The sequence below is a fragment of the Scyliorhinus torazame genome, chromosome 6, assembly GCF_047496885.1.
Source record: "Scyliorhinus torazame isolate Kashiwa2021f chromosome 6, sScyTor2.1, whole genome shotgun sequence".
Lineage (NCBI taxonomy): Eukaryota > Metazoa > Chordata > Chondrichthyes > Carcharhiniformes > Scyliorhinidae > Scyliorhinus > Scyliorhinus torazame.
The window spans coordinates 60,529,880-60,547,538 of NC_092712.1; the positions used below are offsets into that span (position 1 = coordinate 60,529,880).

The following is a 17,659-nucleotide window of genomic DNA, read 5'->3' on the forward strand; positions in this document are numbered from 1 at the left end:
TCGCACACCTTAAGAAACTTAAGGCAGATGTGGTTATGTTACAGCAAACGCACCTGAAACTGATAGAGCAGGTTAGGCTACGCAAAGGATGGGTGGGGCAGGTGTTCCATTCGGGGCTAGATGCGAAAAACAGGGGGGTGGCTATATTAGTGGGGAAGCGGGTAATGTTCGAGGCAAAGACTATAGTGGCGGATAACGGGGGCAGATACGTGATGGTGAGTGGCAAACTACAGGGGGAGACGGTGGTTTTGGTAAACGTATATGCCCCGAACTGGGATGATGCCAATTTTATGAGGCGGGTGCTAGGACGCATTCCGGACCTAGAGATGGGAATGCTGATAATGGGGGGAGATTTTAATACGGTGTTGGAACCAGGGCTGGATAGGTCGAAGTCCAGGACTGGAAGGAGGCCGGCAGCAGCCAAGGTACTTAAAGATTTTATGGAGCAGATGGGAGGTGTAGACCCGTGGAGATTTAGCAGACCTAGGAGTAAGGAGTTCTCGTTTTTCTCCTACGTCCATAAAGTCTACTCGCGAATAGACTTTTTTGTGCTGGGAAGGGCGTTGATCCCGAAGGTGAGGGGAACGGAGTATACGGCTATAGCCATTTCGGATCACGCTCCACACTGGGTAGACTTGGAGATACGGGAGGAAACAGGAGGGCGCCCACCCTGGAGAATGGACATGGGACTAATGGCAGATGAGGGTGTGTGTCTAAGGGTGAGGGGGTGCATTGAAAAGTACTTGGAACTCAATGATAATGGGGAGGTCCAGGTGGGAGTGGTCTGGGAGGCGTTGAAGGCGGTGGTTAGAGGGGAGCTGATATCAATAAGGGCACATAAAGGGAAGCAGGAGAGTAAGGAACGGGAGCGGTTGCTGCAAGAACTTTTGAGGGTGGACAGACAATATGCGGAAGCACCGGAGGAGGGACTGTACAGGGAAAGGCAAAGGCTACATGTAGAATTTGACTTGCTGACTACGGGCACTGCAGAGGCACAATGGAGGAAGGCACAGGGTGTACAGTACGAATATGGGGAGAAGGCGAGCAGGTTGCTGGCACACCAATTGAGGAAAAGGGGAGGAGCGAGGGAAATAGGGGGAGTGAGGGATGAGGAAGGAGAGATGGAGCGGGGAGCGGAGAGAGTGAATGGAGTGCTCAAGACATTTTATAAAAAATTATATGAAGCTCAACCCCCGGATGGGAGGGAGAGAATGATGGGCTTCTTGGATCGGCTGGAATTTCCCAAGATGGAAGAGCAGGAAAGGGTGGGACTGGGAGCACAGATCGAGGTAGAAGAAGTGGTGAAAGGAATTAGGAGCATGCAGGCGGGAAAGGCCCCGGGACCGGATGGATTCCCAGTCGAATTCTATAGAAAATATGTGGACTTGCTCGCCCCGGTATTGATGAGGACCTTTAATGAGGCAAAGGAAAGGGGACAACTGCCCCCGACTATGTCTGAAGCAACGATATCGCTTCTCTTAAAGAAGGAAAAGGACCCGCTACAATGCGGGTCCTATAGACCTATTTCCCTCCTAAATGTAGATGCCAAGATCCTGGCCAAGGTAATGGCAATGAGAATAGAGGAATGTGTCCCGGGGGTGGTCCACGAGGACCAAACTGGGTTTGTGAAGGGGAGACAGCTGAACACGAATATACGGAGGCTGTTAGGGGTAATGATGATGGCCCCACCAGAGGGGGAAACGGAGATAGTAGTGGCGATGGATGCCGAGAAAGCATTTGATAGAGTGGAGTGGGATTATTTGTGGGAGGTGTTGAGGAGATTTGGTTTTGGAGAGGGGTATGTTAGATGGGTGCAGCTGTTGTATAGGGTCCCGATGGCGAGCGTGGTCACGAATGGACGGGGATCTGCATATTTTCGGCTCCATAGAGGGACAAGGCAGGGATGCCCTCTGTCCCCATTATTGTTTGCACTGGCGATTGAGCCCCTGGCGATAGCGTTGAGGGATTCCAAGAAGTGGAGGGGAGTACTTAGAGGAGGAGAAGAACACCGGGTATCTTTGTATGCGGACGATTTGCTACTATACGTGGCAGACCCGGCGGAGGGGATGCCAGAAATAATGCGGATACTTGGGGAGTTTGGGGATTTTTCAGGGTATAAATTGAAACATGGGGAAAAGTGAGATGTTTGTGGTGCATCCAGGGGAGCAGAGTAGAGAAATAGAGGACCTACCGTTGAGGAAGGTAACAAGGGACTTTCGTTACCTGGGGATCCAGATAGCCAAGAATTGGGGCACATTGCATAGGTTAAATTTAACGCGGTTGGTGGAACAAATGGAGGAGGATTTCAAGAGATGGGATATGGTATCCCTGTCACTGGCAGGGAGGGTGCAGGCGGTTAAGATGGTGGTCCTCCCGAGATTCCTCTTTGTGTTTTCAGTGCCTCCCGGTGGTGATCACGAAGGCTTTTTTAAAAAGGATTGAAAAGAGCATCATGGGTTTTGTGTGGGCCGGGAAGACCCCGAGAGTGAGGAAGTGATTCTTACAGCGTAGCGGGGATAGGGGGGGGCTGGCACTACCGAGCCTAAGTGAGTATTATTGGGCCGCTAATATTTCAATGGTGAGTAAGTGGATGGGAGAGGAGGAGGGAGCGGTGTGGAAGAGATTGGAGAGGGCGTCCTGTAGGGGGACTAGCCTACAGGCTATGGTGACAGCCCCATTGCTGTTCTCACCGAGGAACTACATCACAAGTAGGGTGGGGGTGGGGGGGGGGGGGGGGGGTGGGGGGGGGGGTTGGGGGGGGGGGGTGGGGGGGGGTTGGGGGGGGGGGGGTGGGGGGGGGTTGGGGGGGGGGGGGAGGGGGTGAGGAGGTGGGGGGGGGGGGGGGGAGGAGGAACCAGAAGGACTCTCAGGGTTGTTAATATATACTGTATAATATGTATAGGGTCGTTGCGACAGATAATTATATATTGGACTGTTAAATTATATTTTTGGAGAGTGTTACTTGTGATAAGGCAGTTGCCAATTAGAGTTAGTTTTCATTTTTGTTATTTATTATTTATTCATTTTTTGTTTATAAAATAAGGTCATTGTTATTTGTGTTGTTATAATATTGTGTAAAGGATGCACAATGTACTGTGTTGGTTGACCAAAAATTTTCAATAAAATATTTATTAAAAAAAAACAACATTGAGGAGCGAGCTTGGTCTATACGACCCACATTGCAATGGATCCTGTCCCGCTTCAAAATCAAAGAAATCAGCACCCTGGACATTGTCGGGGACAATTGTCCCCCTCCTCCCTCGCCTTATTAAAAGTCCTCACTAGCAACGGGCCCAGCAGGTCCACGTATTTCCTGTAAAATTCAACCGGGAACCCATCTGGCCCCGGGGCCTTCCCCGCCTGCATGTTCCCCAATCCTTTAACCAGCTCCTCCAGCCCAATCGGCACCCCCAAACCAGCCACCTGCTCCTCCTCCACCCTCGGGAACCTCAGCTGATCTAGGAATCCGTCTGGAGGTTCCGTCGCTCCCTAAGTAGCCCCTCCTCGGGGGGGGGGGGGGGGGGGGCCTCTGCATAACTCCTGTCCACCCTTAAAATCTCGCCAACCAACCTCTCCCTCTCCTTCCTCTCTCTCTCCTCCCTGTGGGCCCTAATGGAGATTAGCTCTCCCATGACCAACGCCTCCCAGACTACCCCCACCTGCACCTCCCGTTGTCGTTAGCCTCCAAGTATCTTTCAATACACCCCCGCACCCCGCCCGCACACCCCCTCATCCGCCAACAGTCCCACATCGAGGCGCCACAGCGTGTACTGGTCCCTCTCCTCCCCCAACTCCAGCTCCACCCAATGCAGGGCGTGGTCCGAGATGGCTATGGCCTAATATTCCGTTCCCTCCACTTTCGGGATTAGCGCCCTATTCAAAATGAAAAAATCTATCCGGGAGTAGGCTCTATGGACGTGGGGGAAAAAGGAAAATTCCCTGGCCTGCGTCCTGGCAAACCTCTATGGATCCACTCCCCCCATCTGGTCCATAAACCCCCTGAGCCAGAATCCGTCCCAGCATGCGTTTCATAAATCCGGCATCATCCAATTCGAGGCATATACGTTCACCAGTACCACCCGCACCTCCTGCAACCTACCACTCACCATCACATATCGACCTCCATTATCCGCTACAATATTCAGTGCCTCGAACGACACCCGCTTCCCAGTATTGTAACCCCTCTGTTCTTCGCATCCAGCCCTGAATGAAAGACCTGCCCTACCCATCCCTTTCTCAGCCTAACCTGATCTGCCACCTTCAGATGTGTCTCCTGGAGCATAACCACGTCTGCCTTCAGTCCCTTTAAGTGCACAAACACCCAGGCCCTCTTGACCAGCCCGTTCAGGCCCCTCACATTCCAAGTTATCAGCCGGATCAGGCGGCTACTCCCCCCCCCCCCCCCCCCCCCCCCTTTTGCCGGCTAGCCATCTCCTTTCCTAGGCCAGCCACTTGCCCGCGCCTCCCACACCCTCCACTCCCCCAGGCGGCGGACCCCCGCCCTAACTACCTCTCCTACTTTCAGCTCCCCTTTGGCCAATGCAGCAGCAACCCACTAGCCATTTTGCTCTCCCCATGTCAGTCCCGTAAGTCAGCTGACACCTGCTGACCCTGGCGTCCCCTGCCATTCCATTGACCCCCCCCAGTGTGAGAATCCCCCCACCCCTTGGCAGTCAGTGTGCGCTCCTCTCCAGCACCGCCCTTCCCCCGGCCCCGCCCCCATCGTTCCCTAACACGGGAAAAAGCCCACGCTTTCCGTCTGAGCCGGCCCCGCCCCCTCTGGCGCAGCTCTTTTTTGCGGCCTTACCCCAACTCACCATCCCCGGGCCTCCACCCCCCCTCTTTCTCCGCGGGGCCCTGCCCCTCCAACACCAACGCCCACACTCTCCCACAGTCCCCACATCAAATCCATTCATCCATCCCCACCCAGCACCAAAACAAAAAGAACATTCCCCAAACGCAGTAAACATCCCCCCGCGACAAACCCTCAGTTTGAGTCCAACTTTTCAGACTGGATAAAGTTCCATGCCTCATCAGGCGTTTCAAAATAGTGGTGCCGATCTTGGAACGTGACCCACAATCGTGCTGGCTGCAGCATCCCGAACTTCACCCCCTTCCGATGGCGAACCGCCTTAGCCCGGTTAAAACCAGCCCTCTTCTTAGCCACCTCCGCACTCCAGTCCTGGTAGACTCCGATCTCCGTGTTCTTCCACCTGCTGCTCCGTTCTTTTTTGGCCCTCTCAGGACACACTCTCTGTCCATAAAGCGGTAGAACCTCACCACTACAGCCCTTGACGGCTTGTTGGCTTTGGGTCTCCTTGCCAGGACCCGATGAGCCCCATCCAGCTCCAGGGACCTTGGGAAAGCTCCCGCGCCCATCAGCGAATTGAGCATCGTGCTCGTATATGCCCCGGTATCGGGCCCCTCCACTCCTTCAGGGAGACCCAGAATCCGAAGATTCTTCCTCAACGTATTCTCCAGGTCCTCAAATTTTTCCTGTCACCTCTTGTGCAGTGCCTCGTGCGGCTCCACCTTCACCGCCAGGCCTAAGATCTCGTCCTCGTTCTCCGAGGCTTTTTGCCGCACCTCCCGGATCGCCGCCCCTTGGGTCTTCTGGGTCTCCACAAGCTTCTCAATCGCCGGCTTCATTGGCGCCAGCATTTCTGTCTTCAGCCCAGCAAAGCAGCATTTAAGGAACTCCTGCTGCTCCTGCGACCACTGCACCCACGTTGCTTGGCCTCCACCCGCCGCCATCTTGCTTTTCCTCCCTCGCACTTTCCGCTGCACCAGGATCATTTTCTTAACCGCTCCACTCCTGGTCCAATCCATATAGTGCCGGGGGAACCTTGCTGTCACCTTCCCACACTGGGAGCCATCGAACAATTGCCATTGGGGCCCCTCTGAAGAGCCCAAAAGTCCGTCGCCGAACCTGCGACCTACCTCGGCATAACCGCAACCGGAAGTCGCCTTTGCAGCATCCTTGAGCACGGGTGAGGTCCCGGAGAACTGGAGAATTGCTAATGTTGTCCCTTAGTTTAAGAAGGGTAGCAGGGATAATCCAGGGAATTATAGACCTGTGAGCTTGACGTCAGTGGTAGGCAAACTGTTGGAGAAGATACTGAGGGATAGGATCTATTCACATTTGGAAGAAAATAGACTTATCAGTGATAGGCAGCATGGCTTTGTGCAGGGAAGGTCATGTCTTACAAACCTAATAGAATTCTTTGAGGAAGTGACAAAGTTAATTGATGAGGGAAGGGTGTAGATGTCATATACATGGACTTCAGTAAGGCGTTTGATAAAGTTTCCCATGGCAGGTTGATGGAAAACGTGAAGTCGTATGGGGTTCAGGGTGTACTAGATAGATGGATAAAGAACTGGCTGGGCAACAGGAGACCGAGAGTAGTGGTGGAAGGGAGTGTCTCAAAATGGAGAACGGTGACTAGTGGTGTTCCACAGGGATCCGTGCTCGGACCACTGTTGTTTGTGATATACTTAAATGATCTGGACGAAGGTATAGGTGGTCTGATTAGCCAGTTTACAGATGATACTAAGATTGGTGGAGTTGAATATAGCGCGCGGGACTGTCAGAGAATACAGCAAAATATAGATAGATTGGAGAGTTGGGCAGAGAAATGGCAGATGGAGTTCAATCCAAGCAAATGCGAGGTGATGCATTTTGGAAGATCCAATTCAAGAGCGGACTATACGGTTAATGGAAGAGCCCTGGGGAAAATTGATGTATAGAGAGATCTGGGAGTTCAGGTGCATTGTACCCTGAAGGTGGCAACGCAGGTCGATAGAGTGGTCAAGAAGGCAGACAGCATGCTTGCCTTCATCGGACAGGGTATTGAGTACAAGAGTCGGCAGGTCATGTTACAGTTGTATAGGACTTTGGTTAGGCCACATTTGGAATACTGCGTGCAGTTCTGGTCGCCACATTACCAGAACGATGTGGATGCTTTAGAGAGGGTGTAGAGGAGATTCACCAGGATGTTGCCTGGTATGGAGGGTGCGAGCTATGAAGAAAGATTGAGTAGATTAGGATTGTTTTTGTTGGAAAGACGGAGGTTGAGGGGGGACCTGATTGAGGTCTACAAAATTGAGAGGTATGGACAGGGTGGATAGCAACAAGCTTTTTCCAAGAGTGGGGGTGTCAATTACAAGGGGTCACGATTTCAAGGTGAGAGGGGGAAAGTTTAAGGGAGATGTGCGTGGAAAGTTTTTTACGCAGAGGGTGGTGGGTGCCTGGAACGCTTTACCAGCGGAGGTGGTAGAGGCGGGCACGATAGCATCATTTAAGATGCATCTAGACAGATATATGAACGGGCGGGGAACAGAGGGTAGTAGATCCTTGGAAAATAGGCGACAGGTTTAGATAAAGGATCTGGATCGGCGCAGGCTGGGAGGGCCGAAGGGCCTGTTCCTGTGCCGCAATTTTCTTTGTTCTTTGTTCTTAACGAATCCCCCTTAGAAGCTGTTCCAATTCAATACAAAACCCGATAAACCAAAACCCTTTTCAAGGGCATGGCCCAGCACACTAATCTCACTTGAATGGGACTGATCCTTTCCTTGAGAATCTGCTTCAGCCTCAAACCAGCAGATTCAAACTCCTTCCAGAAAGCAACTCTACCTTTAAAGTAATCACGGCAGTTTGCCGCACCCAATGTGTTTTTTGTTCACTGGAACAGCTTTAAAATAAAAACAGGGGAAACAGGGAAACACTGCTTCTTAACACACTGCTTTTTCTTCTGCAGTCAAAACCAACAAACCGAAAATGAAACCAAAACACTAAACCCCCTCTCACCTGACAGCCACAGCCCAGCTCCACCCACAAATTACACCACTGAAGCCGTGCTACAAGCCATGTCGTCAAACAAAACCTTTCTTAAAGGGACACTCGCATGACGCAATTAAGTGACAATTTAGCGTGACCATTCAACCTACCCTGCACATATTTGGGTTGTGGGTGTGAGAACCACGTAAACATGGGGAGAATGTGCAAACTCCACACAGACACTGACCCGGGGCCAGAATTTTACCCAGGACCTCAGTGCCATGAGGCAGCAGTGCTAACCACTGTGCCACCATGCCGTCTTTCCTTTGCCATCCCAACCTTCCCGTTTACTTAGGACTCGACCTATACACCATTGGTCCCAGCGCGCAGTTAAAATCACCCCCCATATTTAACTGATGCCTGTCTAGGTCCAGAATCATTCCCAGCAACCTCTTCACAAGCCCCACATCGTCCCAATTTGGTGCATATACCTTCACTACTTTCACCACCGTCCCCTCCAGCACCCGCTCACTATCACATACCTCCCACCTGGGTCCCGCACTTCCTTGGCCCCTACAAACCCGGCCCTTTGCTCAGCAAGATGGCCACCCCTCCATGACTTTGAATCAAACCCTGAGTGCAATACCTGACCCACCCATGCCTTTCTCAACCTGACCTGATCCATACAAATGTATTGTCCCCTAACAAACAGCAATAACGACAAAATCACCCAACCCAAAAAACACCCCCCCCCCGCCCCCCACAGTGACGGCAGCATGGTAACACAGTGACGGCAGCATGGTAACACAGTGACGGCAGCATGGTAGCTCAGTGACGGCAGCATGGTAGCACAGTGGAGGGCAGCATGGTAGCACAGTGGGGGCAGCATGGTAGCACAGTGGGGGCAGCATGGTAGCGCAGTGACGGCAGCATGGAAGCTCAGTGACGGCAGCATGGTAGCACAGTGGAGGGCAGCATGGTAACACAGTGGGGGCAGCATGGTAGCACAGTGGGGGACAGCATGGTAGCACAGTGGGGGGCAGCATGGTAGCACAGTGGGGGCAGCATGGTAGCACAGTGGGGGACAGCATGGTAGCACAGTGGGGGGCAGCATGGTAACACAGTGGGGGCAGCATGGTAGCACAGTGGGGGCAGCATGGTAGCACAGTGGGGGACAGCATGGTAGCACAGTGGGGGGCAGCATGGTAACACAGTGGGGGCAGCATGGTAGCACAGTGGGGGCAGCATGGTAGCACAGTGGGGGACAGCATGGTAGCACAGTGGGGGGCAGCATGGTAACACAGTGGGGGCAGCATGGTAGCACAGTGGGGGCAGCATGGTAGCACAGTGGGGGCAGCATGGTAGCACAGTGGGGGCAGCATGGTAGCACAGTGGGGGACAGCATGGTAGCACAGTGGGGGGCAGCATGGTAACACAGTGGGGGCAGCATGGTAGCACAGTGGGGGCAGCATGGTAGCACAGTGGGGGCAGCATGGTAGCACAGGGGGGCAGCATGGTAGCAGAGTGGCGGCAGCATGGTAGCACAGTGGGGGCAACATGGTAGCGCAGTGACGGCAGCATGGTAACACAGTGGAGGGCAGCATGGTAACACAGTGGGGGCAGCATGGTAACACAGTGACGGCAGCATGGTAACACAGTGGGGGCAGCATGGTAACACAGTGACGGCAGCATGGTAACACAGTGACGGCAGCATGGTAGCTCAGTGACGGCAGCATGGTAACACAGTGGATGGCAGCATGGTAGCACAGTGGGGGCAGCATGGTAGCACAGTGTGGGCAGCATGGTAACACAGTGGAGGGCAGCATGGTAGCACAGTGGCGGCAGCATGGTAGCACAGTGGGGGCAGCATGGTAGCGCAGTGGGGGGCAGCATGGTAACACGGGGCAGCAATGTAACACTGGGGGGGCAGCATCATAGAACAGTGGGGGCAGCATGGTAGCACAGTGGGGGCAGCATGGTAGCACAGTGGGGGCAGCATGGTAGCACAGTGGGGGCAGCATGGTAGCACAGTGGGGGCAGCATGGTAGCACAGTGGGGGCAGCATGGTAGCACAGTGGGGGCAACATGGTAGCACAGTGGGGGCAACATGGTAGCACAGTGGGGGCAACATGGTAGCACAGTGGGGGCAGCATGGTAGCACAGTGGGGACAGCATGGTAGCACAGTGGGGGCAGCATGGTATCACAGTGGGGTCAACATGGTAACGCAGTGGGGGCAGCATGGTAACGCAGTGGGGGCAGCATGGTAGCGCAGTGGGGGGCAGCATGGTAGCACAGTGGGGGCAGCATGGTAGCACAGTGGGGGCAGCATGGTAGCACAGTGGGGGCAGCATGGTAGCGCAGTGACGGCAGCATGGTAGCGCAGTGACGGCAGCATGGTAACACAGTGGGGGCAGCATGGTAGCGCAGTGGGGGCAGCATGGTAGCGCAGTGGGGGCAGCATGGTAGCGCAGTGGGGGCAACATGGTAGCACAGTGGAGGCAGCATGGTAGCGCAGTGGGGGCAGCATGGTAGCACAGTGGGGCAGCATGGTAGCACAGTGGGGACAGCATGGTAGCACAGTGGGGGGCAGCATAGTAACGCAGTGGGGGGCAGCATGGTAGCGCAGTGGGGGCAGCATGGTAGCGCAGTGGGGGCAGTATGGTAGCACAGTGGAGGGCAGCATTGTAACACAGTGGGGGCAACATGGTAGCACAGTGGGGGCAGCATGGTAACACCGTTGAGGGCAGCATGGTAGCACAGTGGGGTCAGCATGGTAGCGCAGTGGAGGCAACATGGTAGCGCAGTGGGGGCAGTATGGTAGCACAGTGGGGGCAGTATGGTAGCACAGTGGGGGCAGCATGGTAGCACAGTGGAGGGCAGCATTGTAACACAGTGGGGGCAACATGGTAGCACAGTGGGGGCAGCATGGTAACACCGTTGAGGGCAGCATGGTAGCACAGTGGGGGCAGCATGGTAACGCAGTGGGGGCAGCATGGTAGCGCAGTGGGGGGCAGCATGGTAGCACAGTGGGGGCAGCATGGTAGCACAGTGGGGGCAACATGGTAACACAGTGGGGGCAGCATGGTAACGCAGTGGGGGCAGCGTGGTAGCGCAGTGGGGGGCAGCGTGGTAGCGCAGTGGGGGGCAGCATGGTAACGCAGTGGGGCAGCATGGTAGCGCAGTGGGGGGCAGCATGGTAACACAGTGAGGGCAGCAATGTAACACAGTGGGGGGCAGCATGGTAGCACAGTGGGGGCAGCATGGTAGCACAGTGGGGGCAGCATGGTAACACAGTGGGGGCAGCATGGTAACACAGTGGGGGCAGCATGGTAACACAGTGGGGGCAGCATGGTAACACAGTGGGGGCAGCATGGTAACACAGTGGGGGCAGCATGGTAACACAGTGGGGGCAGCATGGTAACACAGTGGGGGCAGCATGGTAACACAGTGGGGGCAGCATGGTAACACAGTGGGGGCAGCATGGTAACACAGTGGGGGCAGCATGGTAACACAGTGGGGGCAGCATGGTAACACAGTGGGGGCAGCATGGTAACACAGTGGGGGCAGCATGGTAACACAGTGGGGGCAGCATGGTAACACAGTGGGGGCAGCATGGTAACACAGTGGGGGCAGCATGGTAACACAGTGGGGGCAGCATGCTAACAGTGGGGGCAGCATGCTAACAGTGGGGGCAGCATGGTAACAATGGGGGCAGCATGGTAACACAGTAGGGGCAGCATGGTAACACAGTAGGGGCAGCATGGTAACACCGTGGGGGCAGCATAGTAGCACAGTGGGGGGCAGCATTGTAGCACAGTGTGGGTCAGCATGGTAACACAGTGGGAGCAGCATAGTAGCACAGTGGTCAGCACAGTTGCTTCACAGCTCCAGGGGCCCAGGTTCGATTCCCGGCTTGGGTCACTGTCTGTGCAGAGTCTGCACGTTCTCCCTGTGTCTGCGTGGGTTTCCTACGGGTGCTCTGATTTCCTCCCACAGTTCAAAGATGTGCAGGTTAGGTGGATTGGACATGCTAAATTGCCCTTGGTGCCCAAAAAGGTTGGGTGGGGTTACTGGGTTACAGGAATAGAGTAGAGGTGTGAGCTTGGGTCGTGTGCCCTTTCCAAGGGCCGGTGCAGCCTCAATGGACCGAGTGGCCTCCTTCTGCACTGTTAATTCTATGATTCTATGATAAATACACAATGTAAATACATGGACACAGGCATCGGGTGAAGCATACAGGAGTGTAGTACTACTCAGTAGAGAAGATGTGTGAAGAGATCGGCCCATAAGAGGATCATTTAGGAGTCTGGTGTTAGCAGGGAAGAAATTGTTTTTGAATCTTTTAGTGCGTGTTCTCAGACTTTTGTATCTCCTGCCTGATGGAAGAATTTGGAAGAGTGAGTAAGCCGGGTGGGAGGGGTCTTTGATTATACTGCCCGCTTTCCCCAGGCAGCGGGAGGTGTAGACGGAGTCAATGGATGTGAGGCGAGTTTGCATGATGGATTGGGCTATGTTCACGGCCCTCTGCAGTTTCTTATTGTCTTGGGCCGAGCAGTTTCCATGCCAGGCAGGAATGCAGCCAGGTAGGATGCTTTCTACAGTGCATCTGTAAAAATTGATAAGAGTCGATGTGGACATGCAGAATTTTCTTAGTTTCCTGAGAAAGTATAGGCGTTGTTGTGTTTTCTTGGTCGTAGCGTCAACGTGCATGGAACAAGACAGATCGTTGGTGATGTGCACACCTAAGAATTTGAAGCTGTCAACCATCTCCACCTCGGCACCATTGATGCAGACAGGAGTGTGAACAGTACTTTGCGTCCTGAAGTCAATGACCAGCTTTTTAGTTTTGCTGACATTGAGGGAGAGATTGCTGTTGTTACACCACTCCATTAGGTTCTCTATGTCCCTCCTGTATTCTGACTCATCGTTGTTTGAAATCCACCCTACTGCGGTGGTGCCATCAGCAAACTTGTAGATGGGGTTGGAGCCAAGTTAGTTATGCTGACATATAATTTTTATTAGTGTCACAGGTAGGCTTACATTAACACTGCAAAGAGGTTACTGTGAAAATCCCCTAGTTGCCGCACTACGGTGCCTGCTCGCGTACACTGAGGGAGAATACAGAATGTCCAATTCACCGAACCAGCACGTCTTTTGAGACTTGTGGGAGGAAACAGGGGCACCTGGAGGAAACCCACGCAGTCACTGGGAGAACGTGCAGACTCTGCACAGACGGTTACCCAAGCCAGGAATCGAACCCAGGTCCCTGGCGCTGTGAAGCAACAGTGCTAACTATGTTTTGCAACGTTGTGAAAATTTCTCCCATCTTTTCAACAAATGAGGGTGATAGGTTATCAAGGGTAGGTGGGATGCAGATTTGAGCTTGCTACCATTCCTACCATGATGTCATTAAATAGTGGAGCAGTTCAACGGGACAAATGGCCTACTCTTGCCCCATGTTTGTATGAGTGTTGAGCAAGGAGACTAGTTGTTCATCATCTAGGTTGATGACATCTCATATATTATATTACACCAGATCTTGATTTGCAGATCCAGTTGGAAATATTACCTATCAAATCACAAATGGTGGGGGGAGGGGGGAGCTGAAGGTGCTGGCTACATTATAGGCACATATAAACAAGTTGTTGTCTGGCATGAGACATTTATTGGTCAGTGCTTCAATTTCTATAGTTCTGGCACTTTATTTTCGAAACACACTTGAAAAGAAGGATGAACGTTTTAAAATCAAGGTGTTGTTTGATTGAGAGCCAATGTATGTCATTGAGTACAATGTAATTATTTCAAATAAACAAGGGGTGATAGGGGAATGGAGCTTGACGTCAATTAAGACATGGGCATCAGAGCTTTTGAAGACCTCAAGTTAACGGAGGGTAGCGTGGGAGACCAGTCAGGATTATATTGAAATCTGGGGGTAACTACGGCATGAACAAAGAACAATGCAGCACAGGAACAGGCCCTTCGGCCCTCCAAGCCTGCATCGATCATAGTACCTGCCTAAACTGAAACCGTATGCACTTACGGAATCTGTTTCCTTCCATTCCCAGCCTATTCATATATTTGTCTAGATGTCCCTTAAATGCCATTATCGTACCTGCTCCCACCACCTCCCCAGGCAGCATGTTCCATATATTTACCACCCTGTGTGTAAAAAAAACTTCCCTCGCACATCTGTTCTAAACTTTTCCCCATGATCTTTAAACCTATGTGCCCAAGTACTTGACTCTCCTACCGTAGGAAAGAGCATCTGTCTATCCACTCTGTCCATGCCATTTATAATCTTATAGACCTCTATCAGGTCGCCTCTCAACCTCTGTCGTTCCAGTGAGAACAGACCGAGTTTCTCTAACTTCTACTCATAGCTAATACCCTCCATACCAGGCAACATCCCAGTAAACCGCTTCTGTACCCTCTCCAAAGCATCCACTTCCTCCTGGTAGTGTGGCGACCAGAATTGTACACAATATTCCAAATGAGGCCTAACTAAGGTCCTGTGCAGCTACAACATGACTTGCCAATTTTTATATTCAATGCCCCGACCGATGAAGGCCAGCATGTCATATGCCTTCTTGGCCACCTTATCCACATGCGTTGCCACTTTCAGTGATGGGTGGACATGCAAGCCCAGATCTCTCTGCCTGTCAGTACTCGCAAGAGTTCTACCATTTATTGTGTAATTCCTACATGCATTGGACCTTCCAAAGCGCATTACCTCACACTTGTCTGGATTAAACTCCATCTGCCATTTCTCCGCCCAAGACTCCAACCAGTTTATATCTTGCTGCATCCACTGACCATCCTCGTCACTGTCCGCAACTCCACCAATTTTTGTGTCGCCTGCGAACTTACTAATTAGACCAGTTACGTTTTCTTCCAAGTCATTTATGAACAACAAAGGTCCCAGAACTGATCCCTGTGGAACATCGCTAGTCACAGCCTTCCATTGTTAAGAGTTTCAGCAGCAGGTGAGCTTAGATGGGGCAAAGTCAAGTGACAGACTGCCTACTTCCACCCTCATACTGTCATGACTTTTCCCTATCTCAGCTGAGCTTTCAACTCCATATTAATGCCACCACTTAGACCGCCTATTTCTACCTCCATACTAAGAGGTGGCATGAATATGGTGTTGAAAGCTCATCTCGGGGTCGAATGTGATACTAAGTTTGTAAACAACCTGGCTTAATCTTAGTCTGTCATCAGGAAGACATTAGCAGTTGTGAAATAGTAGGGTGGTTGGTGCACTATTTGGTCCATCATGTCCATGCCGGCTCTCCAGGACAATTTCGCTAGTCCCAATCCCCTTCCCTCTCCCTGAAGCTATGCAGATTTTCTCCCTTCAAGGTACTTGTTGAAAGCCACGATTGAATCTGCCTCCACCATGTTGCGCAGTAGCAGCTGGAGCTGAAACTGCCCAAACTTATTTTATTTTACATCCTTTTGATTTGATTTATTATTGTGACATGTGTTAGTATACAGTGAAAAGTATTGTTTCTTGCATGCCACACAGACAATGCATACCATACATAGGGAAGGAAGGAGAGACTGCAGAATATATGTTACAGTCATAGCTAGGATGCAGAGAAAAGATCAACTTAATATTGCCTATTGGCAATCAGAAAGGAAATTTTCATCTGATCTGCCTCAGTTGGCCGTAAGGTCAGGCTTTAGAAAGGAAGGCACGATTTTGGAATGATCTCTTAGCTGTTACTGTTGCTCCATATGAAATGAAATGAAAATCGCTTATTGTCACAAGTAGGCTTCAAATGAAGTTACTGTGAAAAGCCCCTAGTCGCCACATTCCGGCGCCTGTTCGGGGAGGCTGTTACGGGAATTGAACCGTGCTGCTGGCCTGCCTTGGTCTGCTTTCAAAGCCAGCGATTTAGCCCTGTGCTAAACAGCCCCTAATTGATCATGTATGTGGGTTTTGTGAGCTAGTCTGATTTCTTACGGCCCAAACTGAATTGGAATACAGTTAAATATTTCATCCAGCAGCTAGTCAAGTTCCTATTACATATTCAATGAGGTGGTGTTCAACAGAAATCCAGGATAATGCACTGGGGACCAGGATTCGAAACAGCGCCAGGGTCCCAGGTTCGATTCCCGACTTGGGCCACTGTGCGGAGTCTGCTCATTCTCCTCGTGTCTGCGTGGGTTTCCTCTGTGTACTCCGGTTTCCTTCCACAAGTCCCGAAAGACGTGCTGTTAAGTAATTTGGACATTCTGAATTCTCCCTCTGTGTCCCCGAACAGGCGCCGGAGTGTGGTGACTAGGAGCTTTTCACAGTGGCTTCATTGCAGTGTTAATGTAAGCCTACTTGTGACTGTAATGAAGATTATTATTATCCCACCACAACCAATGGTGAAATTTGAATTCAGTAAAAAACTGGAATTAAAAGCAGAATCATGAATCCATTGTCGATTGTTGTAAAAACCCACCTGTTCACTAAATCTGCTGCCCTTACCTGGTCTGGCCTGCATGTGATTCCAGACCCACAGCAATGTGGTTGATTCATTTTTAAATTTTTAAAAAAATTTACAGTACCCAATTATTTTTTTTCCCAATTAAGGGGCAATTTAGCATGGCCAATCCACCTACCCTGCACATCTTTGGGTTGTGGGGGTGAAACCCACGCAGGCACGAGGAGAATGTGAAAACTCCACACGGACAGTGACCCAGGGCCGGGATTCGAACCCGGGTCCTCAGCGCTGTAGGCAGCAATGCTAAATGTGGTTGATTCTTAAATACCCTCTGAAATGGTTCAGCAAGTCACTCAGTTGAATGGAAATTGGGATAGGCCATAAATGCTGGCTCAGCCAGTGATGCCCACATGCCATGAAGGGGGGGAAAAAAACGAAATTACTTCTTGAATAGTGAGTGGATCTCTGTACAGTGAGAAAACTGAATTGTTGAACAAAAGTAATTCATTTATTCTTTTTGATAGATACAAGATGATGCTTAATGGGCCACATAGTATAGTGGTATAGTGGAAAAACTTTGAGAAGTAATATTGGATAAACACATTAATGTTTTTTTTTATGACTAACTAAAGATTGGCCAGAGAAATTGAGATCGCCATCATTACTGCAAAAGGATCCCAAAATTTGGTAAATTACATTTTTGAAATGTCAACAGCTCTTCAACATCATTGCCAAGTCACTGAAGCAGCAGTAAACTTTGAGCTTGCTTTGAACTCTCATACATTTTTTATTTCACTTTTGTAAATGGACACTTATTTTGCTTTTAATACTGCAGGAAGTAGACCATATCGGATGTCCCCAGAATAATTGCACACCTATCCATAACACATTTTCTTTTTTTGACAGTTATGATTTTAACTGGTGGTTCTCTGATTCTTTCAAAACCTTTCATTTTATTTTTGTTTGAAATAATTATACTGTTTGGCATTATATTACTCTCCCTGTCACAAAGCATTTTCTGCTGAGTCATGGTGACCATTGTAATGTGAGATCTATTTAAATGAGCACCGTGAGCACTACACTATTGTTCATTGTTATTTGTCATAGACTTGAAGTGGAACTCTATCCCAATATATGTAACAGTAATAACTTTCACTCAGCACCTTAAACTTAAGAGTTGTTTCACAGAAACCGTAATCAAACAAATGTCAATAGCAAGCCAAAGAAAGTGATATACTGGGTGGAGGGGGGTTTGGTGACTTAAGCGTTTGGGCCAAATGGTATTTAAGGAAAGTCTTGAATGAAGTGGAGTAACAGGAAACTAGTGAGCGAATCCAGTACATAGAGCCCAAGTGGTTAAAGATACAGCCATCAGAGGTTGAATGATGGGAATGTACAAGAGACCAGAGTTGGAGGGATACTCTTTTAAGTGCAGTGGGACTGGAA

At 51.0% G+C, this 17,659-nt stretch overlaps 1 protein-coding gene across 13 annotated transcripts in view; it reads left to right on the forward strand.

Annotated features, from left to right (window-relative positions):
* Window positions 1-17,659, forward strand: part of zmynd11 (zinc finger, MYND-type containing 11) — a 292,010-nt gene that overhangs the window by 168,220 nt on the left and 106,131 nt on the right. The gene's annotated exons all lie outside the window — the stretch shown is intronic.